We start from the raw sequence: 24163 nt of genomic DNA, 5'->3' as shown, positions 1-24163 counted from the left end.
AAATCCTGGCTCGTTGAGTGCCTGGACAGAGGGGAGGACAGGGGACACTGAATTTGCAGCAGAGCATGTGTGCTGCATGCCGAGGACCAGGCGCAGTGGCAGGAGCATCCCCACGCTCCGCGCCGCGCTTGCCAGCCCCTCTGTCTGTCACCTGCCCGTGGCACAAGCTACCAAGCAGCTCTTCTGCTCTTGCAGCCCTTACGAAGCAATAAAAATGGCCATAAATAAAATCTAGCTCTATTATAAAAGCTCTGCCCCTGTCTCCGAGCTTGCAGCTGACGGGGTTGGGGTGCAGCCTCGGCAGAGGGAGGGGAGAAGGGGCGGGAGGCAAAACTGGGCTGGGGAGAGCTGGACGTGAGCTGGGAGCAAGAGGCACGGTGGAGGAGGGCCCACGAGAAGGGATGACAATAAAACCCAGGGAGGGAGACGGAGATTAATGAGTGTTTCCCTAATATGATAATTTCTGGGCATCAACACATTAAATTTAATATCCTCCTGGGCTACTGGGAAGGACCACATCTCCCTGACCCCTGCGCACAGCGGGGCGAGGTCCCGGCTGATTTTCCAGCGCCCAGGCCCTGCTGGCCAGCACCTCGGCATGTCCCCGAGTGCCTGTGCCCCCTGGGGATGCATCTCCTGCGACAGGTCCCCAAGTGCCTGTGCCCCCTGGGGCTGCGTTTCTACCTCGGTGCAATCCCTTGCCTGAACATCCCTGCCTCCCCTGCAGCAGCGCACCCAGCTGTCAGCAGCCGCACACCGGTGACGTGTCCCCAAGCGCAGGTTGAGGACAGAACAGCCTGTTTTGGGATCGTGCCTGTCACACAGCCTGCGTGCATCCCCGCGGCCGTGTCGGCGGGCTGGGACCCCGCTGCGCCGCGCTCGGCCCCGCTGAGAACAGATGCCAAATCGCATCCCTCGCGCGTGGCTAAGCAGGCACAAGCTTCACGCTCTCGATCCGGACAGAAGGCAGCTGGTGGGGGGCTCCGGCCCTGCTCGCTGTCCTGAAATCCCCGTGTTTTGCACCAAAACCCCGGCACCACCAGCTGGGAGTTTCCACAGCGTTTGCCTCTCTGCCGTGCTTGCTGCCGGCATTTTGGAAAAGCAAACAGAACTGGTTGGGGGGATTTTGGAGGGGCAAAGCCTGCCCTTATCCTCGTGCTAGACTTGAAGCGGATGGGATTGCTTTCCTGAGGGATTTCAGGGTCTGCTGCTGCAATCCTAGAGCTTGCTGGGCAGCTCCTGACAGCACCGGCCACCCTGCACCACCTCCGCGTGTGCATCCAAGCCCTGCACAAGCCATGCCTGAGCTGCCACAGCCTGCTTGAAAGAGCAACCACAACCCCCCGAGGAAGGGGAACTCCCCCCTGCTCTCTCCACCGAAACCGCTATAAAAAGATGGATTTGCACCAGCAACCACAAGGCAGGTGCATCCTGCTGCAACCCCTCGGTTTGCAACAGAGTCTGCTGCAGGGCGCTGGTCTGGGCACGAGGCTGCTCCGAGACGGACACCCAGGGGTTGGATGACTTCCCTGCCCAGTGCCGCAGCCCGTGTCAGCTCCCCAGGAAGATTTGTAGGCCAGGCAGAATTGCTTTATTGACATTTAAAGGTCTCTGTCAATCCAGCCCCCACATATCTTAGTTACAGAGGGTGGGATTCGCTTCGCCCGCCTCTGCCGCCTGGAATTTCAGAGCCAAGTCACCCAGATCGGGCACGAGATGGGAGAGCACTGAGAGGATGAGAGCCAGGGGCTTGGCTGCTCCATCCCTGCCAAAGCAAGAATCACCATGGGACAGACAGCAGGACAGACTGTGGCTGAAACAGAAGCACACCGGGGCAGGATTCGGTCCCTTGAGCCCCTGTTATGTGATCGAGGGAGCTCTGTGCCGGGGGGAGGTCGAGGCTGGGTCTGCTCCACAGTCAGGACACTCGGCTGGCTTCAAAGGGAGGTAATTTGGGAAAAGGGACGATGAAACGATGGAGTTTGCAACTCGGTGGAAAGCAAGCAGCAGAATAAGGATAATGGACTCCAAAAGGCAGACTTCAATAAATTCAGGAAGCTGTGGAAGGGGTCTCCTGGGAAAATAGTCTAAGGTACAAAGAAGGGGAGAGCTGGCAGTTACTGAAAGAGACTGTATTACCCGCACAATAGCAGGCTGTCCCCATGCAAAGGGAAGATAGGAAGCACAGTGAGAGGCTGCTACGGCTGATCAGGAGCCGTTCAATGACCTAGAAATAAAGAAGGATCCTTAAAAAAAAAAAATACAGAAACAAGGGCTCATAACTGGGGTTGGGTGTAACAGAATAGCAACAGCATCCAGGGATAAAGTCAGCAGCACTAACATGCAAAACAAGTTTCAATTAGCGAGGGACACGAGACAAGAACAAGACAGCTCCTGGATGTGCTGAAAGGAAGAGGGAAGGGAAGGCTGGGTCCATCACCGAGCAGGAGGGGAAAGGACGTGGCAGGGAGCTTCAGGGCTGTGTTTGATTCCCTCCCTGGAAAGGAAGGCATAGCACGAGCACATCGCCCCGAATACAAGCTTAGCAGAGAGGCAGGCAGGCACGCCAGAGCTGGGAGGGTTAAAAAACAAGTCAGGAGACTGATGAAGCTGTCCTGAGTGCACTCGCAAATCGGGCAAAATCATCCCTGAGCCACCAGCGCTGCTCTTCGAGAGCTCACGGAGACCGGCAGAAAGGGCAAGAAATCTTCATATCTTTAAGAAAAAAAAAAGCCGGGAGCTGTAGGCAATCAGCTCAACTTCAATCACTGGGAAGATACTAAAACAAACGATGAAACTATCACAGCTTGTAAGTCCTGAGAATTTAATAAAGCGAGAAAAAAAACACCAGCACCACCACCAACATGAGTTTGTCAAGAACAGATCATGTCAAACCAACCTAATTTCCGCCGTGACAGGATAACTAGACTTGGTGGATAAGAGGAGAGCTGTAGACATGATACACCATGACTTTAATAAGGCTTCTGATGCTGGTCCCACACGGCACCCCGCACGGAAAGGCGAGGAAACGCTCTGGATGTAAGCGCCGAGGAGGAGGGCTAACAGCCTGTTGACAAAGCGCTCTCAAAGAGCCTCCATCTATTATTTATGACCAAGCGAGGAGGGCAGCCTAGAGTGGGATCCCTCTAAGGCCCGTCCCGAGCCCCGCTCTATTCGACATTTGCATTTAACAACTCGCATGACGGAGCCACAGGCGCGCTTATTAAAATTTGCAGCCGACGCCAAGCCAGGAGGAGAGGGACTGGCAGCGCTCCGAGGGTAGGAGCAGAATTTCAAATCTCCTCCGGAGCGAGCAGGAGGAAACCCAACACGAGCTATAGGAAACCCAGCACACACAGGGGCCCCGTGGTGCACTTCGGGAGGAGGAACCAGCGTTTTAAGAGGGACAAAGGAGGATTATTTTGCTCCGTTTGCTCTAATTCAGGCCTCGGCTGCAATACTCCATCCCCACCCCGCTGTCAGCCTTTCAGGAAGGTAGAGGTGAAGTCGCCGGGGTTTGAGGGCTGCCACCCAGCAGCTGACCCGTGCTAACCACACTCATCCTCTGCCAAACCCACAGCTGGGGGTTCCCCTTCTCCTTGGCTCAATCCCAATTGCTTTTGCCACCACACAGGGGTGGAGGCACGTCTGTAGCTGATGTGCTGCGGCTGAGCGCACGTCTGAGCCACGGACAAGCCGGGCTTAGTCCACGGAATAGCAATGAAATGGGTGAGGGACGCAGACAACTCCAAAGGAAGATGAAAGGCGCTGGGGTTTGCTTTGTCTCTAGAAGAAAAGACCGAGCAAGACATGACAGCACTCTCCCCATACATAAATATCATATGAAGGCAGTGGTGAATAATTATTTGCCACGTCCCTTAGAGGCGGCAGGAGAAGAAAGCAGCCTAATTTGCTGCAGACGTTCTGGGTGGGTACTTGGCATAACTTTCACTCAGGCTCGTGAAACCCTTCCAGAAGGCCTCCAGGAAGCCACAGCACCTCCGATCCCGAGGAGCAACTCAGAGGGATGCCCACAAAGGTCGCCCCAGGCGTGGGACCCCACCTAGCCCCAAAGCTTCGTCAAGGTTGTTCGGCAGCAGATTAAGACGCAGCGAGCTTTCAGGTTGCTCAAACACGTCGGCAGCATGACAAAGAAGCAGACCATGAACCATTTCCTTCCTCTGGCACGCAACCACCCGCCGGACAAGCAGCAATCTCCGCGACGCCGATGAGCTCCGTCCCCAAGCACCTGCTCACCAGCGGGAGCACAGGCGCCTCCGTCCAGACAGCGTGACCCCACAAATCACCGCAAGCCACACTCAGCACTTTTATTCTTTATTGTTACAGTTCAGACAGCTCCATTATTTATCCGGATTACTTATTCATGTTCTATTTCCAGGGACAACCTGCTTCACTGGATAGAGTTATCACTGCCTCTCCTCCCTGCCCGCCCCCAGCCCGACACCCCCACTGTGGGTATTTGGGCACGGTGCCGCTGCTGTTCGAGTACTAACAGGGGCTCTGCCTAAAAACTCACCCTAGGAGCTCACAGCATCTTAGGTCACCATCCTGTTACTCATTTGTCCCCTCTCTCACACCACTCAAGGGCCCTGGAAAGGGGAGCACTGAAAAGGCTTGGCCAAAACCGACAGCTGGGTTGTAGACATCAACCAAGGCACGGCACGGCTCCCAAGGCCACCCCATCACACCAGGTTTTCTGACCATCTTTGCAAACTGAAGCCACCCTCATTTCAAGGCTTCATTTCAGGGTGTGGATGGCCTTTTATCCATTTTGGAAAGGTTTAAAGGCTCAGGGGGTACTGTGGTGGGTAGGTACCCAGCTCCAAGCCGGCTCTGATCCCACCTGCCCAAAGCAAGCCAGGGCAGAGCTCTGGGCACAGCCCTGCCCTCCAGACAACCCACCACCACCCGACGCTGCCATCCTGAAGTTTTCTCCTCTGGCAGAAAGCATTTAGAGAACGAAAGACATTTCTAAGAGCACAACGTGTCACTGCCAGGACTTGTGGCTGATCCTCTGCCAAGCCCCGCATGGATCCTGTGCCTCCAGGCACCTCTCGCAGGGACCAGCAGCACAAACTCTCAGCAGCAGCATCTGTCCCATCCCTCACTCGTCCTCCCTATGGCACGTACGATTTCCCCAAGACCTTGAGGTTTGAGGGAAAAGCTCAAAACAAGCAAAGGAATTCCCGTAACGAAATGCTTGGCTCTTTTTCCACAAAGGGAGCTCTCTCCAAGGAGCGATTAGGATCAGAGCAGCAGCCTGACCGCGCTCCCCGCAGCACTCAGGTCCCTCCCTGGCATCGATCAGACAGCACCGTGCAAGGCTTGCACCCTGCTGCAATGGGTGCTGAGCACCTTCAAGGATGTGTAACAGATTTGAGGTTGTTGCTGGCTTCAGCAAGAACTAAAAATACTGAATTCCTGGCCAGAGGCACTCTCAGCCTCAGATATCAGGTGCAACAATCTTTTAACAACTTCCTCGGGTATTTCACCATTCTAGCTAAAAAGAAAACAAGCACATACACAACAACAACAACCACAAAACAAGGCAAAGGCAAGAACTCAGATTGACCCTGTGTGTTCACCTCCCCGCACATACCCACAGGCGTGACCCACAGACCCATCTCAGACCTTCCACCAACCCCATTGACCCCACCAAGGCGCTTCATGACCCTACAAGCCAACATCTGCTTCCAGGTCACTCAAAGACAACTCCAACAAGCATGATGCCCCAGCAAAAGGCGTGCTGAGTGCCGAAATGCTCCCAGCTCCAACTTCCAGCCCCCTCTTGGAGCTGTCCTTTGAGGAGCACAGCGACAGCGGCAGCCGAGCGATGCTCTAATCAGCGCATCTCGTTTCAAACACTGTAAGGACCATGTTATGCCTTGGGATAAATGTGAAAGGCTCCCATTGAAGTGGGAGAGAGGTACGGCACTTCAGAAGCTGGAATTTGGCCTGAGAAAAAAAAAAAAAAAAAAAAAGCCACTAAACTTAAAATATTAAAGCGCATTTAAAAACATAATAAGGCAGATCAGCAATCAAACAGAGCAGCTTGCCGAGGGACCGATAAGTGAGGAGGATTCCGGGGGCACATACCACTACTGAAGGAAGGCCAAAAAGGCCTTGTTTAGAGTCAAAACAGCTTTTGATCCAACATACAGCACAGAAATTCATTTCTGCTCATACATTTTCCATGAGAGCCGCAGCCCAATCAGCCCTGCTTGGAGCGGCGGTGCCGAGGCTCCCACCTGGAGAGTTTTGCTCTGCCGGGCACTGGGGGGGACAGAAAATTGCTGGGTGACTCAGTGGCACGATGCAAGCTTCATCCCCTCCCTCCCGGAGGTATTCAAAGCCCTTTTGACTCATGTGGAGGAGGACTCGACCCAGCACCATACAGCGGTGGAGCTGCAAGCCCCGCTCCCTCGCTATTCCTGCTGGAATCGGCTCCCAGTTTGGTTTGCTCATGAAAACATCCACGCAGGAGGCACCAGGCACCCCACGGCAGCATCCTGAGAAGCTGGCATGCCATCGGAAGGAGCCAGCGTTGGGGACGGGCTGCTGGGACAGCACGTGGAGATGCCAGGAGGATGGAGGGAGCTCGGCATTTTTCTTCAGAGGTTTTCTCTGCTTCTTACTCAGCAATTCTTCAGACGCAAGCCACAAACAAGGCAGCAAGGTGCTGAGCTGCAAAGGCTGCGGCGCCGGTTGCTATAGCCCCAAACCTTTCCCTGTCTTCAGAGGGAGGAATCGATCCAGGATTTGACATCCACCTCGTGCCTGTGAGCTAACAAGGATCCACTGGGGGCCGCCACCAAGACCCCTCTTCCATCTCGTGATCCCCCTTCTCCTGGCAACCCCGCAGTGCCTTGCCCCGTGCTTTCAGCTCCCCGAGACAGGCAGGCTGAGTTCGCTCCCAACCAGCCTCAGGGACTGAAATTTGCCTGGTCTGGGGCAGAAGGCAGGCAGCATCGCTTCTCACGCAAGACACCAGAAGCTTGTAGGATCACTATCTTAAAAACAAAGGGCAGATCGCTCAGGTTCCATCCAAATTTCCTATATATTAGCCCAAAAAGTTGCTCAGATCAACTCAACCCCTGAAATCTCTGCACAACTCGGGGACACCTCCCTCACCTGCACCCGACCCCTTGGAGGTGCCAAAACCAGCACGCGGTGGAGCCAGCACACCGGGGCTCAGCACACCACGGAAGCGGGGTGGGAAATCCTTCTCCTGGGGTCCCAATGGACCTGGAAACCCATCCTGAAAGGGGGAAGAGTGGCCCCCATGTGCTAATGTCCCAATCACACCTTCCCAGCGTGGCCCAAGGGGCTCTGCCAGCCCCAGCCCGTGCCCCCTCCCCAGCACGCTCTGATCTTGGCGGGGACGTTCCAGCCTTGTTACTTCAGCTGGGGTCAGGGAGACTGAAAACATAAGTGTATAATCCTTTCACAAGTTAATTAAAGTACCCATCCATCCTTCATTCAAACCATTCGCCACGGGTTTTTACAATTAATTATTTGGAACCGAATCAAACAAACAAACAAACAGAAGACACAGAAAGAAAAGCGAAAGCCGAGCAGAGGCAGGGCGCTCCTGCGGCGGGGTGTTAGCAAGGCTCCTCCTCACATCCCTCCCCTCCCCATGCCTCCCAAAACGAGCCACGAACCCCTTTTATCCAGCACGTGGGTGTGTGGGAGGCGTGGGCTCTGGTTCAAGTTTCGGAGCTGTCCCGAGATGCTTCAGCGACCTTGGAGCAAGCCCTTCGTGCCCCCTCGCCTTGCCGCCAGCCCCCTGTGCCATGAGCAGCACACCCTCCCTGTGCCCCTGGCAGACCCTTGGAGAGCAAACTCACAAATATATGATGTAGGAGCCAGGGGGGCTCTTTGGGGAGATGCTGGTGTGCCGGGCAAAGAGGAGCAGTGCTCCCAGCACCCGCTGCCCGAGGGCTTGAAAAGCACCAACACCGCTAAGCCCTCACGGGAGCCAAGGGAGGGTCACAAATACCACGAGGAGAGCAAACATCTCTCCTCCCCACACAAGTGGAGGCTTTGGAGGCTCTCTGACCTGCTTTATCTCCTCCCTTCCACACCCTCTCCCCATTTCAGTGCTTCATTCCGGCACAGGTACGTGAGGGGCGAAGGAGAGGCGGGGAGCAGGGAACCATCCTGGCTCTCCGCCGCTTCCTTCCTCGTCTTCCCTTCCCTCTCATTAGCTCTCACAGATGCGCTCTGCCTCTTCTCCCCAACCTCCCTCTCCTCCATGCCCTCCCTGTTCTCCATCAAGACAAGGTTTAATGTCTTTCCATCTCTTTCCTCTTCCTGGGTAAATTGCGGCGAGCCTGCCGGCTGCTCGGGCGGAACACGCTGTTTTATATGCGCCATAAAAGGAGAGAACTCTGTAAACAATATTATTTTTAATAAAATCCTAGGCTTTGGCAGGCCAGCTGCTTTTGTGTCTGTCTTAATTTAATCAGACGATCAGTTCTCTCAAGCAGCAAGAGGGAATGAAAAGCATTAGCAAGGAATCAAGGAACCGGTGAGGAAAAGACACGATTTCCATCAAGTGCTTTCTGGCCCGGTGTGTTGCTATGCGAGCAGGACCGAGTTCTCAGGGAAGTGATTCCCAGCCCAGCTCATCTGAAAACAACTTTGTCAAGGCACGGGAAGGGCACGAGCACACCTACACCTCGCAGTGCTTGGAAAGAAGCCGCGTGGAGGCTCCGTGCCATGAACAGACCCGCGCCCCGTGGTGCTGAGAGTCGGAGCAGGGCACCGCGGCTCTCCAGAGCGCTGGCAGCTCCATGCCCAGGCTCAAAGCTCTTCCCCAGAGCCCTCTCCCAGCCCGAGCCCCTGCAGATGTGTTGCCTCCTTTCCCTACCTCCTTTTCCTTCTTTTTTTTTTTTCCAGCTACAGCAACCCGGAGCAGAGGCCAGGTCTCCCCCGACTTTGCACCAAAGGTTTCCCTGGTTTCACTCAAAGCCACAAATCCTCAAGAATGGAGATACTCAAAAATATGAAATAGTAATTGCTAATTACAGGCACAAAGTAAACAAATTAATTGATATTTACTTGTTTACCCGGTTACAAAAAATGTTAATCACTCTGCACAGTTTAACATCTTAAAAATACATGCTAAGGCGCAGCCATAAATATCGCCAGTAAAGCAAACATGGTGCTCAGCACTGCAAAGGAATTAAAATTAGTATTTAATTACAAGAAATCGCTTGAAGTTCTTTTGCTACCATTAATCACTTTCAATTATGAATGTAATTATAAGTCATCTTTTCTCTTTGGGTGGTCGCTGCTGGGACCCGAAGCAGTGACCCCGTGCTCCCAGAGGGAGAGCCACGCTCTGCTCGCCGAACGCGGCTCCTCGCCGACGGTGCTAACGGGAGCCCCTGCGGAGCACGAAGTGCCAAGGGCATGCAAACAGGGCGAGGAGGAGGAGGAGGAAGGCAGCGTTACTTCATCCCCTCCCCGCTCGCCCCGGTTTTACAGCACTGACTTCAATGGGTTTCTCCAAACCCTGGCAGCGGGAGCGCAGAATCAGGGCTACGGAGATAGATCAATTGATGTGAAATACATCCTCAGATCATTAAAGGATGGAGACGACAATGTTATCTCTCACTACGAGGCAAATCAAAGCCTGGAGAGCTCCCTCCCTCAACGCAACGTTGGTTGGATGAACCTTAAGGTCCCTTCCAACCCAAGCCATTCTACGATTCAATGACATGGGGCCAAAATCTGCCCCCAGCACCTCTCTGTGCCCACCCTGCCCTCCCCTTTCCCCCAGGTTGTACCCAAACTGGTTGTACCCACATTGGGCTGGGGCAAACATCTCCTCTTGGCAGCACAAGTCACAGCGGGTATGCTCAAGGCATTTGGGGCAACAGAGCTCAAGCCCTTCCTCATCACATACAATTAGCAAAATAAAGCCACGTGTTGAGTTGGAGCATCTCTGCTCTGGGACACCAGCACCCTGCTGGCTGTGCTGTCCCCCCCACGACAACAGCCCTGCAGCCTGCTTCTGGCACCACGAGGCACTGGAGGCAACCAAACCGCAGAAGACAACCCGGAAAAATCAAATGGAAACGTACCCTTTTGGTTCCCTTGGCACTTCTGCACAGGGAATGTGATTAGACTGTCCTTATCTTTGTGGGAACAGTTGTTAGCAATAATGAAATCATCCAGCCCTTTTCTTTTTGAAACCCAGCCACATCCTTTGGCTCCAGGAAATAGGGGCAGTGACATGTGCTGTTTTCATAAAAAGCCACAAGACAACATATTTCATTGCAATAAATTCCCTTCCCTCAAGTGAAGAGCGGAGGAGAAGAGATTTCAAGGACAGGAAAAGTTTCAGCCAAAAAAACAAAAAGGCTGAGCTGCACTTCTGCCCATCCCACACTGAAGCTGGCTCCTGGCAGGAGGAGGAAGGTCGGGTGCTGACAGCACCGCGTGCCGCCCCCTCTCCCCGTGCTCCCAAGCCCAGCCAGAAGGAGCAGCTCCCTCGATGACAACAGGAGCCACCCGTGGGGTTTCCACACCCACGCTGAGCCCGAGGTGACGAATCCCTGCTGGGAAAGCCCAGCTCATGGGGGATGTTTGCTCCTCTCCCATATCAGCCAAGAGAGGACTCAGCCAACTGCTCCCACTGGGGCTTCATCCACCCCTCATCCTCCCTGGGCACCTTCGCCACTTGGTTTCCCATCCAAACCACGACCCTAATTCCCTGCCAGGTCCTCCTTCCTCCTCCCTGCCCCACATCCCTGAGCACCTCCTAATTAGCGGGCTGCGTTTCGCCATCCTCCCCCCCCCCCTGCACTCGGCTGAGCCTCCCCTTCCCTCCGCTCCCCGCTCGTTCTGTTCGCCGAACTAATTGCTGAGCGCCTGCACCCTGGGTGTCTGCTGCTGTTGGAGAAGATTAGTATTTTTACAGAGGGGGAAAAAAAAAAAGATTAAAAAAAAGAGATTGTGTTTTTTAAAGCAGATGAAAGGAGAGCCCAAGGAGATGTGCATTTGACTCTCAAACACGCTCCTTCAAGTCTCCCTCAGCAGTACTTAAAGGCGTTTCCACAGCAAGACTTTATGAATGCGAAATGAACCCGGCGCCTTGTTCCACTGCCACAAGAAAGGCAGGAACTTATCTTTTATATACAATATTTCCTTTATGGCTGACACCGTGCATCACGCGCTGCCACTGCCGGCCCCACTTCAGACACAAACGCTGACCTTCCCAAAGTCACGGGGAGGCCGCTGCCTCGCCGCGCAGGGTCGAGCATCGCGGCTGGGCGCGAGCGGCCACGCGCCGTTCCCCCCGCTGCTCTGCAGAAAGGGCAAGGGGAAAAGAGCACGAGCGGGGACAAGTTGAAAGCCTTCCTTTCGACTGCTGCGAGCTCGGATGCCCCAGCCCAGCCTGGGATGCTCGCAGGGAAGTGTTATGCGCCGCAAAGCTCTCTAAGGGCAAGAGGGATGCAGGTTGGGCAGGGGCAGGATGAACCAAGGGGGAAGTGACAGCACCTGGGACAAAATGCAGCACTCCCCATCCAGCCCTGCAAAGCGTCTGTACCATCGAGGGATGCTGGCTGTATTTTCAGTGTGATGCCCAGCACCTGAACTCCCCAATTTAATGAAGCACAAGCAGAGAGCACACCCAGGCACGCAGCATCCAAGCACCTTTGGCAACCTGGGTCATGTAGCCAAGGCCACATGGGGCTCCTGCAAGCAGAGCCAGCACAACGCCATGCCACGACTGCCTGCTGACCGAGCTGTGAGCCCCAGCTCGCCCCTGCCGAGGCTTTCCAGCAGGGCTGATCTCTTCCTCCACTTTCCCTACCTGTAAAATGGGGCAGAAGCGTACCCAGCGTCACACAAAACACTGTGTGCGGAAGCCGGGCCACGCTTTTAGGAAAACACCCACCCAGAGGAAGTCTTGGGAGATTTAATTAGCTGCCGTCTGTGCTGTTTGAGCTTGTTAGGTGCTATATAATTGCTTAATATTATTATTATCTCAGCAGGTACAGCAGTTTGTTAGGATAATGATAGTGATTGACATTTCCCTGGCATCCTTCATCCCGACCAGATCCCATATTACTCCATTATGAAACACTCTTCTGTCCTGATCCTCCATATGTCTCCAAACTGTCAACAGGATCATAACTGGCTCCACGTTGCCAAAAGGCATAAAGGCTCACAGAAACTTGCCTGAGTTCATGGGACACATCAGAAGCTGCGCTAAGATGAGGTCGACTTTGCTCCAAGAGCACCCAAATCCATACGGCCATACGGGCTCTTCTTCAACATGGACTGAACCTGCAAGAAGTGGTCCTGGAAGCCACAGCACCCAAAATCCTCCCAGCCAAAGGAAACAGAGCCGCACCACCCAGCAGGCAGCAGTGGGTGCCACAACCCAACCCCAGTGTGAAAAATACATTCCAGGGACAGGCGAGCAGAGGGGCCACCGAGTGATTAATTGGAGACTATCAGTTTGGGATAGGTCTCTAAATTCTCATTAAGTCAGGTGCCGAGGCATCGCACATTAATCCAGAACATTTCCCCTTCGGCCCAAACAAATAAATAACTCTTGTATAATTCAGGGAGAGCTGGGTGGAGCCATCTCTCTCCCCCCTCTCCCTCTGTCTTTTTCCAACTAACCAGTGAATAAAACATCGCCCGCAAATCTATTAGGCTAATTTTAAATCCTGACAATTTAGCAGCACTTCAGCAAGATAAGAGCCATTTATTAAAAGCCACAGTTCATTAAGCCAAATGCTGCTGGCGTATTTACTCAGAGAAGCGGGGCCGGGCTCAGCTCCCGTCAGGACCAGGGCTCCTCGGGGGAGCAGCAGCAGCCCTCAGCCTGCCAGCAGCGAGGCCAGCACAAAGCTGCACCCAGCCAAGCCTGCGAGGGGCTGTGGTGCCTCCCCAACCCTGCCAGGGGCACCCATGGGTGGTGCTGGGGGTGCTTCGCCCCATCCTGCTGCGCAGGGGGTGGTCACGGAGTGTGCCAAGGGGTGCTTGGCATCCAGGGCTGGGGAACGTCTCCAGGAGCTCCATCAGGGATGTCTCCACTGCTGCACAAAGGTTTTGTTGCATCTGAAGTGAGCCTGGGCTGCGAAGCCGTGCCCCATCACACCGGGACCCCTCCTGAGAGCATCAGAGCTGGAACCTGGGTCAGACACGCACCCCTTCAGAGCCGGTCCCGTTACTGGCAAGCACAGATTGGCTTCAGACAGGGGACGACGGCTTCCAGCAGCAAGCCAAGAGAGGGCTGTGTGAGAGCTGTTGTTTGCCAAAAGCTCCCAGATTGCACCCAGAGCTTTCACTCCTCCAAGCTGCCGCTTGACATCTCTCTTACGGCCCCTCTGCTGTGCCACTGTGTCAGCTCCCGGAGCACCGGGGGGCTGTGACAGTGACAGGGGGGTTTGGGACACGGGGAAAGGGCTCAGGGCTTCCCATTTCCAGGGGGCAGCAGGAAAAACGGGCTCACCACCACACAGCACCGTGCCTCCTGCTCTCTGCGTTGGCTCTTAAGCTTTGGGATGGATGAGTGCGATGCTCCACAAGGTGCCAAGTGGCCACCGCAACCACAACCCCATGAAACCAGGCTGTGGACCAGCCAAAACCAAAGTCGCCCAGCAAAGACCTGCCCAAATGCAACCACAGCTGCCTAGCAAAGCCCCCGGCGCTGAGCAAGCTCCGTGTCAGCATGGATGAGCTGGGACGGAGCACGAGCAGCAACAAGCTGGCAACTCCCCTCCGGGACCTCGTCGCTGCTCGTTCCCCCACGGTGCGCGGGGCTCTGCGGCTGGGGAGGGATCACAACGGGCTCGGTGGTACCCGAGAGATGGAGACACAAGGGAGGGAGCTGTGCCAGCATCACTGCGAGGAGCAGGCAGCAGAGGGCAGTGAAGAAATCCCATCTCGCAGAGTTTGTGAGTGTAATTCATTCCAGCGGGAGACATCCAAAAGACTTTATCAAGTGCAATTGTCCCACTGCGCCTTTCACCTGCACACACTTGCAAGACAGTCTGGAGTAACTGCAGAGTCTCCCTTTACAGTCATAGCTGAAAGGAGCATTATAAAGGTGAATTAACATTTAAAAAGAATGTAAAAAACCCAGAACTGTTCTAATGATGATTAATGGGAAGCTATAAGGGAGGCCATGACCTCCTAGTGTCATTAAATGGATTGGCAGGTTTCTGAGCATTAATTATAAATAGCCACAGGAGTTCTAGTGCTTAGCAGAATGATGATAAATCCATGACACAGGCAGAGGGACAAGGAGCCAGGAGCACAGAGGGATGTGTGCCCACGTGTGCACACGTCAGCGTGCAAGGAAATGTGGGTTTGCACATGTGCTACGTGCAGGAGAGACACCAAAAGGGAAAAGCGAGGCCATCTGAGCACACTTCTGTGTTTGGGTGGATACGAGGATGGAGAGAGGGAAATGGGTAAATGATAAATTAGGCCCTGCCAGTCAATCACATTTCCTAAATGTTTTATATCCCAAAAGCTATAAAAGCAATATTCCTTTCTGGCCTTATTGGAGCCATTTCTGTAAGGCAATTGCATCTGTTTCCTTGGGGATTTAAGCTGAACTGTGCCTTGGCTTTTTTTTTTTTTTTTTTTTTCACTCCCCTTTTATATTTACTCTCTAGCCTGCTACCAAAGAAGGGTCAGAGCGTGCATACAAATAGGGAGGAAGAGGGAAAAACAAACAGCCCCGAACCAGTGACCGGCAGTGATGCACAGACAAGTGGCGGCTGCGAACTCCTCCAAATTCCCCAGCCCATTAGCAGGGGAACGGCTGCAATAATCAGCGGCTGCCTGGTTCTCAAGCAGCCAGCTCCTAGCTTAATGTTTCATTTGCTTTAACGCACATTATTCTGCAATTGCACAGAAATTTTGGGGCCCTGCGTCCCGGGGCACTGCTGTGTGTTTGCTGGGATGCACTCAGCCTGTCCAGGTTTTGCAGCGCTGCAGGAGCAGCAGTGCCACGCTCCCGCTAGCCGCATCGCTACTGCGAGAGCCCTCGGCGGGATGCTCAGCAATAAAAACCCAAATCCTCCCCAAATGCCCAGGGGATGCTGCGCCACGATGCCGTGCATGCTCCCCAGGCTGCGGGAGGTGAGCTGGGCACGGGTGCGACCGCAGGAGCTCGGCGCAAAATGAGAACCAGCAGCGTGTCAGCGCCCCCGGAGCGCCGAGCCCAGCCTATTTATCCAGGAGCTGAATAAATACACAGGATGAATTGAGTGAGGGCTTCGGGCTCCTTAATGAACTCTCCCAATGAACCGCATCGACTCCGCGGAGCGAAGGCCCCTCTCGCTGCCACGCAAGGAACAAAAGGCGCTGGGGGAGATGCCGGGGGGCAGCCCCGTGCCAGGGCACCCAGAAAATCCGCCTGGAGGCTCCCAGCATCCACACTCCATCACCCAGCCCAAACCACCTGCACCAGAATGCAAAACACCCGTTCCTATTTAGATTTAAGTATCATTACCTCGCTGGGCTCTTCCAGAGGAAGGCATTATTTCAGCTGATTGGAAAACGGTGGCGAAAGAACAGGTTCTCCATACAATTTTCTTCATATCCTATTAGTTGCAATACAATTACAGCGAATACATCAATTCTTGGTCCCAGCAGCTCCTGGAAAGAGCCACTATTAAAAGCTGACTTATTAATGGAATTGTACATCCAGGATTAATCGGGCCGTGTTGGCCATTTTCATTTCTCACTCCACAAGTGCTTTTGTTTGCTTAATAGGCTGAAGTAACTTGAGAATGACACAACTTAGAGCTTCCCCCATTTGCTGTGCATATCGCCAGCAAATTTAATCACTCTTTATTTTACAGCATTGCTCGGGGATAAAATCTGGTACACGCCACCGGGGAAATCCATAGAGCAGTCAAGACAAGGGGTGAGGAGGGAGAAGAGGCAGTTTCCCTTTGGAAGAGCATGGCAGATCCAGCAAGGGGAAACCCCTAATTGACCCAACCTCAAAAATCCCAAGGGGATTTGCAACACCAAAACCAAGAGATGAAGCAAGCTGATAGGAAGAGAGCCAGGCTACCTATATGGTAACCTATGAGTGCTTTGAAAGCCTCCAGCTGCCCCAAAAAGAGCACCCCAACCCCCAAAAAAAGAGCATCTTCCCTCCTGATCACTCCCCAGGAAGCCCTATAAGCCCCAAATGGGATGCCAGCCCCATTTCTGCAGCTGGGAGCGGGCCCCGCTGTCTCCCAGCACAGACATTACCATAGTGGCGAAGTCAATGCATGTTGAAGCAGGGTAATACAGTATGACTTTCCCCTTTAATGGAATTTTTCTAGCCCACTAGGAAAAAAAAGACTCCATTAGCCATACTACAAAGGCTCCTACTTATTAGTATTTTAGAACAGCGGCAAAAACATTTCTTGAATCTAATTATTGCTGACAAATATGAAAATTGAAATCAAAGTTAAATTTTCAGCTACAGTGCCTCATACGGCAGCAGCTCGCCGGCTCCCAACTATTGCATCAACACATTTATTCTGCTGAGGCGGCTGCGGAGATGGGGCCCCCCCCAGCCCACCCCACCCCTCCGTCTTCGCAGGCATTAGCTCTGACATATTCATCTCAGCCAGGGCCGCGGAACTAACTTGGTGCTTGCCAGGCACACGCGAGGCTTGCGAGGGGCTAAAGGCGAAGGGAGGAAGGGGAAGAAGGAAATAAAAATCCATGGTTTGTATTTTTGTGCCCAACTTCGCCCTCTCCCACCCTGTTCTCCAAAAAAAAAAAAAAAGTCATGGGGTGATTTGAAATTCCTCGAGATAGAGGATCTGGAAGGGAGGGGAGAAAGGAGGGGGAAGGAAAAAAAAAAGCCTTGTCAACATATTTCCTTTCTCCTGCCTCCCCCCCCAACATACTGTAAAAATCAATCCCCTTTGTCATTTTGCTCTGCTTGTGTGAATGTTTAATGGCTGTCGAGGGAGATAATGATTGCTGCTAGGAAATTCATTTCAGATTTGCTATTTATAAAGTACTTGGTGCTCAGGTGGGAAATTAACATAAGGAAGGGGGAAAGGGACCGAACGGGGAAAGGAAAGCAGCAGGAGAGGAGGGACGAGAGGCACCAGGGCTGCTGGAGGGATCTGCGCCCTAAAGGGGGGTGTGCCCAGTATCTGCCCCTCTTCTGGGGTGGAATAAAAGGGTTTGTGCAAGGTGGGGATGCTCGCGGTGGGGTCCCACAGGTGCCCCCCAGCACGCTGCCCCGTGCACATCCTGCATCCCCCGCAGCCACAGGCACCCAGCCCCTCGTGGGTTTCACATCTGGGTGATGCCCCCGCACACCTTCAGCCCCAAACCCCTCCACGGGTCCCGTTCCTCTCCTCCTGGGCTAACCTCACCCCTCCAGGCTGTCCCCAACCTGTTGCTGCAGGAGGGTCCCGAATCCCAAGGGAACTCCCCGGGGTAACGCAGCCCCCAGAGCCCCGTGCAGGCGGCGCAGCCAGGGACTTGCTAATTCGTCGTCTCAGAAGTTGCTTTTCACTTTCTGATTTTTCAATAATAGGCTTGGTAGGAATCCCTTAAGCTGCTGAAATAAGCCGAAAACCGCTTTTCCCGCCATTTACATAAACACAAGTGGATCAGAAGGAATAATCATAGTTTATGCATTATTTGGGGGCTTTGGAGCCGGCTGCTAACGTGACGGCAGGTTTTGAAGCTGAAAACACACAACGGGAAGCGTTGACGTGCGGAAAAGCGGCACAAAAAGGTAAACAATAAATAATACAAATTTTTTAATGTCGCATTCAGTGACAGCTCGGCTGCCCGGGCCCCTCCGGTGGCTCCTGCTCCCCGCCAGCATCGTTCCAAACTGGGCTGCATTAAGAGAGATGTCACTCAGGCAAAACCCAAATCCACCCCTCGCCAGCCAGCCCCGCTGCTCCTTGGCCCAATATCAAAAACCCCGGCGCTGGCGTTGGGGATTGCCTTCGCAAGAAGTCTCGTGTAGGCACCCTCCCATCACTAAATACCATCTGTCCTGCAGAAAGGGAATAAAGCCTGCAAACAACCAAACAAACCCAGGAACTTCGCGTTGTTCACCAGACAGCCTCCTAAAGAGGAGGGGGGGGGAAAAAAAGGCACGCTTACAGGGCGAGATAACATTACGGCACTAATGAACCCTGCTGCACTTCAAGCGCTTGTCGGGCTTCCAACGAGGCGGGCTGGATTTGGCTTTCAAACCAGGTCTTTAAATCAAGAACGCTGCTTCTGACAAAAATCAAAACATTAGCAGAGGATCTGTTTTGAAGAAATAACAATAAAAGATGCGACAAGGCTCGAGACTCGAGGCTCTTTTGATAGTGCTGGAATACCGCCTTCAGATTGCTTTTCTTTTGCTTGAAATAACTTCACAACTTTGTACAGCGGCTTCTGTAAGCTCAGAAACGGAACAAAAATACTTCAAATCCATCCTCAGCTTTCCCAGATTTTTCTGTCAGTAGGAATTTGCCATTGCCCTGTTTTGGAATGGAAAAAAAAAAAAAAACCTACTCTGCTTCATTTCGAGTACTACACATTTTCCCGTGGTGCTTCCTACTGCTGAGCAGCTGTAGTTTTCCACCATGAGTCACGGCAGGACAGGCGGAGGATTTGGGGTGCGCCAGGCTCCTTCCCAAACTGAACCAAGGCTTCTCCACGCTTGGTGATGGAGAGTGGGGGAAAGACCCCATTCCCAAAGCAAATACAGGTCAGAAAGAAGAGGGGAAAGTTGGCACCTTTATGTTAGGCCACCCAGGGAGGGGAACGGGCTGTGCAGAAGCCGTGCCAGCTCCTATCAGCATCTCCCCAGTGTTTGAAAGGAAAAAACCCCAACAGTGCACATAGGGTGCCCACTAACAAGGGTTTTGCTCCTGCTTGGAGCCACGGTCCTCAGCTGCATCGCGCCTCTCCAGCCTCCTCTGCTCAGCACGTGGGAGGTGGAGGAGTCAGAGGAAGGGAAAGCAAGGGGGGAGGATGCCAAGAAGCGAACACTGTCTTTAGTGGGAACAGACAACGGGACGAGGGGGTCAAAGGGTCAATTAATTTACAACAGCTTTCAGCATTGGACATATTAACTGTAAGCGCATCAAAAATCCATGATATCCTTCTTGGCAGGAGATAAGAGAGAGCGGTGAAGGCAGCACCTCTGATTTATTATTAACCAAGAGCAAGGTGTGTGCTTCGGGAAGGAAGAGGGAGAGGGCTAGCAACTCTGGGCTACTGCAGCTGCAGCTCCCAAGGTGCCAGGAGCACGAGGCGTGCGATGCCTGCGGGATGCAGCACCTGCAGAATGGCCCCAGGGTTGGGGTGTCCCAAGGGATGATTCATGGAGGGCTTTTTTATTATTTTTTTTGCCTATTAAAGCTACTAAATGCACGAGAAGCTGCACGTGTGGAGGTGCAGGATGCTGGCTGATGATGGGAGACAGCAGCACGGCTTGGGCTTCCAGCGCAGAATCCCAAAACCTGGCATCCTGCTCCTCTTGGCCCCTGTTTGAAACCAAGAGCTCAAGTCCAAGTCGCAGCTCCAAGGCAGCTGCAAGCCTTTGCCATGAACATCTGAGACGGATCACGGTTTGGTCCCACCGCGTAACAGGAGATTTGCCACCGCGCATCAAAGTACTATCAGCAACACTGAAAAAAAATCACATTTATCCTCTTTAGGGCTTTGCTTTTAGGCACCCCTTGGACTAGGGAACAAGAGAAGAAAACATTGCCCTCTCCTGCCAGTTCTGAAGTTTGAAAAGACAAAAGCAGAAGAGCTTTTTTTCTGATCCTCTGGCCAAAAAGACGTCCCCATATGGTGCTTTGTGTGCTGTGGGGAGGGCTGGAGCCCACCTCGCCAGGCTGACCACGAGTTGCTGGAAGCAGCTGCTGAGCCATCCCCCTCCACCTCGGTTTGTTGCAGAAAACAGCGAGCCCTGCTTGCTGACTTGACCCAGATCTGTCAACTGATCCATTTTTCCCCATAGGGAAAAAATAAATTGGGGAGGGGGACCACAAATATGGATATTTTTAAGCAAAAGGAGCAAGAAAAATAAACGAAGCAGACACTGGGAACACTGAACGCACTTGTCTCATGCTTGAGTCAGGGCTAGCACAACAGGCAGAGGGAAAAAAACATGAGCTGGTGTTACTGTGATGGTCAAAATGCCTACAGAGATAAGGAAAAGAGTCCTTTGGGGCATCCCAAAACTGGTTGCAGCCTTCAGAGAACCCAGTGTGGCCAACTGGGGGCAAGAGGGCTACACAAGCCTGGTTTGGGCAGGCTGGGATGGTCCTAAAGATGCTTCAGAAATGTTGCTGCACCAGAGAAGGAGAGCTTCATGCACAGCATCTCGCATGACACAATCTCTGTTCGATGACTCCTAAATGCTGCTGTGGCTACAGAGTGAACCAACCCTATGCTGTGTTCCCCACCACACTGCACCAGAAGGCATCGCATCATATATTGCAACTCTTTTAATGATAAAATCTCCCCGTATATGCAGTGCAAAGCAACACAAACAGCTTTGCTCCCCAGCCCACCATTGCATGAAGAGATCTGTGTCTGTGCATGGAGAGAAGGCAGCAAGCAACAAGGTCTGCACGAGGCATCCCACCTGCAAACCCACCAACTGCACCGACCCCCTGAGCGCCAGCCCAGCTCTCCCGGTGCCACCCCAGGGTTTTGCGCAGTGCAGCCTGCTTTCAAAAGCATCCTTTTCATGGCAAAGGTCTGCCTGGGTTCCTGTTTACTCTGCTGAGTCTTAAAAATGTGCCAATTAATCTCATGCGGTGGCCTGATTTCCAGGGGTGCCGGATACCTGCTTACAGCTCCGGTTAAAATCAACAAGAGTAACAGATGTTGGGCAACGCTCAAAACCAGGCCATGGAGTACCCAAACCGCATCCCCCTCCTTTTATGTACTGCATATAACTGGGTTATCTAATCATGTAGGTATTGATTATTGCTGTTATTACCTATTAAATAGCTATCTTCTGCTGTTGGGGGGTGAATATTGCCTTTTATTGACCCGCACGGTAACCGTTAACCACCAACGAAGCCACAGCTAACATTTCCCCCAGGGAACAATAAATCCGGGTTTTCACAGAAAGACGTCGATACACACAATTTTTCTTATACACATTCATTAGTGCAATTACCTTCTTGCACGACCTGCCAGAAGGTTTCCTGCCCGCCTCCACGGAGAAAAAGTCCTCTCTAGCCCCAACAGGGCACTCCCAAATCCTGCTCCTACCCAGGGACACGTCCCGAGGCCAAATCCTGCCCTCCATGCACACATAAACCCAGCCCGTGGTGCTGCTCATGAGTTATCTGCCACCCCACCACACCGAGGGAGCAAATATTTCTTTCAAATGAGGAGCACTCAGCATACGCTGTTGACATATGCTGTTATTTTACATACCTATTGCAGCGCGCACGCTTATTAGAATAAGGTCTTTATGCTAATTGGGAAATCAACTTCCCATAATTCTTGGCTTACTGGTGCTAAAGGCCCGGCTAAATCTTCTATGACCTTTTAGCCTGGTTAATCCTTCCCCGCACGGTTGAGCGAGGAGTTTTCTTCTCTCTTCCCCCTCCAAGGAGCTGGGGTGGGATTTTTGCACGAGCCCCCACCCCTATCCTCAAAAAATCCAGGTGGTTAGGAGCAAGGGACACCGGGAAAACACTAGAGCATCCCCATAATCTAAAACAGGGAAAGAGGGAAGAGAAAACAATGGGTCCTTGAACTTTTGATGCTCATTGCCACTGCTTTGCATCATGCAGAAGAGCTCCACAAAGACAAGGGGAGCTGTGCTGCCAAAGGGGGCTTGCTCCCCAACGCCTGGGGATCTCCTGGAAATACCTACAAGACTCAACCCCCACCAGTCTCTATTTCAGGGGCACCTTTCCAAATAATAAAAAAAAGCACGGGGAAGCTGCAAAACTTGGCCGACCTATGGATGTTTGGATGTTTGCGTAAATACGGATGGTCAAGCACCTATGAATTACCCCACTTCACGCTCCTCTCTACTCTCAAGCACCCTCACCAACCACTCTCCTTATTGTTTGTTTGGCTGTAAAAAGGTAAATGACCTGGAGTATTGATAAACTGCTGCAGAGGGCAGCACAGATCTCTTGAGCTGTTTGGAGTAGATTTGTGCAAAACAGTTTTTTTTTCCCCTGCATAACGATAATTTTCGCATTTTCCAACACAAAACAGTTCCACTTTTGTATACGCAGCCAGACAGAAAAGTTAAAAAATGCAAGCCGATCTGCGGCTGGCAGAAGGGCTCAAGAAGCAGCAGCACCCAGCTGCTTTCATCTTCGGCAACGCTCTCATATAGGACTCCATCCTATGCATTACCTTTGGGGTTGAACAGCCCCTGGTCTCTCCAACCCTGCTTTGAAAGTTCTTGCTAAAAAGCACAATTATTTGGGCTGGGAAGTTTGTTTTCTTCAAACGGCTCCTTTACACACAGTTACGCAAGAAGTCCTCCCAGGGGGGGACTCCTTCCCCCCAGCCACGCAGCGCTGACAAGCCAGCATTCCCAATGCCTCCCTACCCCAAAAAGACCCAAACTTCGCCCTGCTGAGGGCTGCCCTGTGCAGTGTTTTCCCCATCACCCCCCAGTTCTGCCCTGGCCCCCCCAGGGCTCGCAGCTCCCAGCTTCTCCCCACCCCAGCAGTGACTCAGGGACTTGTGGCACCCACATCGCTGCTGCGCGGCACGGCTGGGCGCAGGGGGGCACGGAGCACATTTGCCTGGGGAGGCAGCCCGTTCATCCATCCCCCCCCAACTGCTCTGCTGCTGCTGAGGGGAATAAAAATCAAGGAGAGGAAAAAAAAAAAAAAAAAAATCAACTTTTTGATCTGCAGGCTTTGATGGAAGCAGAGGGAAGAAGCGTGAGAGATGAGCAGAGGCAGAGAATAAGACTGCAAGGAAGCCAAAAGAAAGCATCAAAAGGCACGGATTCTGCACAAGGGAAAGCGGGGGGGGGAAGGACCGATGGCCACCCCTCCGGGGGAGCCCCAGCTCCTCACAACCCAGGCTCGGAGGTGGCAGCAGCGGGGAGCAGGGCTCCCAGCCCCAGGAACCCCCCGGGAGCGGGGCGCCGTGCCCAGCAGCGCGAGAAGGAAGCCGCAACCCTTGGAGCAGGAGGGAGCTCGAGGAGGGCGAGCGGGAGGAAGGCGAAGAGGAGAAATGCCTCGGCGTGTGCTGTGCATGCTAAGCAGCCCGCGCCGGTCGATATGGCACGGGTGGCTCTCCGCAAGAGCGGGCCCAGCCTGCCCAGGAGAGAGAAGTTTGAGCGCGGGGCTGCTGCTGCCCATCTCCCCCCAAGCCGTGGGGGGCACAGCAGCCCCCAGCCCCGCGTGGATGGGGGCCGCACGCCCCGCTGGGACCCCGCAGCAGAGGAGCTGATGGAGGGGGACCAGGCAGGGCTGCTTTGGGCATGCGGGTGCCTAAACCCCATCCCCGACCCTCAGCAGGCTGCAGGGCAGCACAGAGGGGGCTGACCCCTGCTACAACCCCCCTCCTCATGCAAAAGGAGCAGCACAGGCTGACCCCACACCCCCCACACCCCTCCAGGGCTGCCTGCACCCTGCAAACATCCCCCAAGGCATCCAGCACCCCGGGACCATCCATCCCCAGCACCAGGCGTGCAGCCCCGGCCGCTTTTCCCCTTCCAGCCCCAGCCCCACGGACAGCCCGGTGCAGGATGCGGCCCCATCCAACCCCCCCGGGGGTAACCCCGCTCCCACAGCCCCTCCAGATGGCTGCGAGGAGACTAACGCAAGCTGACAGGCTCAGCACTGCCGGCCAGCTGGGGCCAGCTCACGTCTCCTCCTTCCCCCCTCGCTTTTTTAATATTAACATATTTTTTTTTATTTATTGTTTTCTCTCTCTCTCTTTTTTTTTTTTTTTTTTTTTTTTTTTTTAAAGCCCCCTTTAGCATCATTCCCAGGGGGTGGAGGGGACCAGCAGAGCTCGCCCGGGACACGCCAGACACCGAATTCCCCAACTCCCCAGCCCGGGGCAGGGCAGGCAGGAATCGGGGCTGCACCGAGTTTTTGGGACGACCTTGCAAAAGCGGGGGGGCAGCACAGAGGGGCCCCGACCCCCCTTTTTACCCCCCAGC

General features: G+C 53.6%; 1 protein-coding gene across 1 annotated transcript in view; it reads right to left on the bottom strand.

The window, feature by feature from the left end:
- Positions 1-24163, bottom strand: part of LOC116497816 (protein CEPU-1) — a 320106-nt gene that overhangs the window by 295368 nt on the left and 575 nt on the right. The gene's annotated exons all lie outside the window — the stretch shown is intronic.

Source organism: Aythya fuligula, chromosome 22, assembly GCF_009819795.1.
Source record: "Aythya fuligula isolate bAytFul2 chromosome 22, bAytFul2.pri, whole genome shotgun sequence".
Lineage (NCBI taxonomy): Eukaryota > Metazoa > Chordata > Aves > Anseriformes > Anatidae > Aythya > Aythya fuligula.
This window is presented reverse-complemented; position numbering and strand designations above follow the sequence as displayed.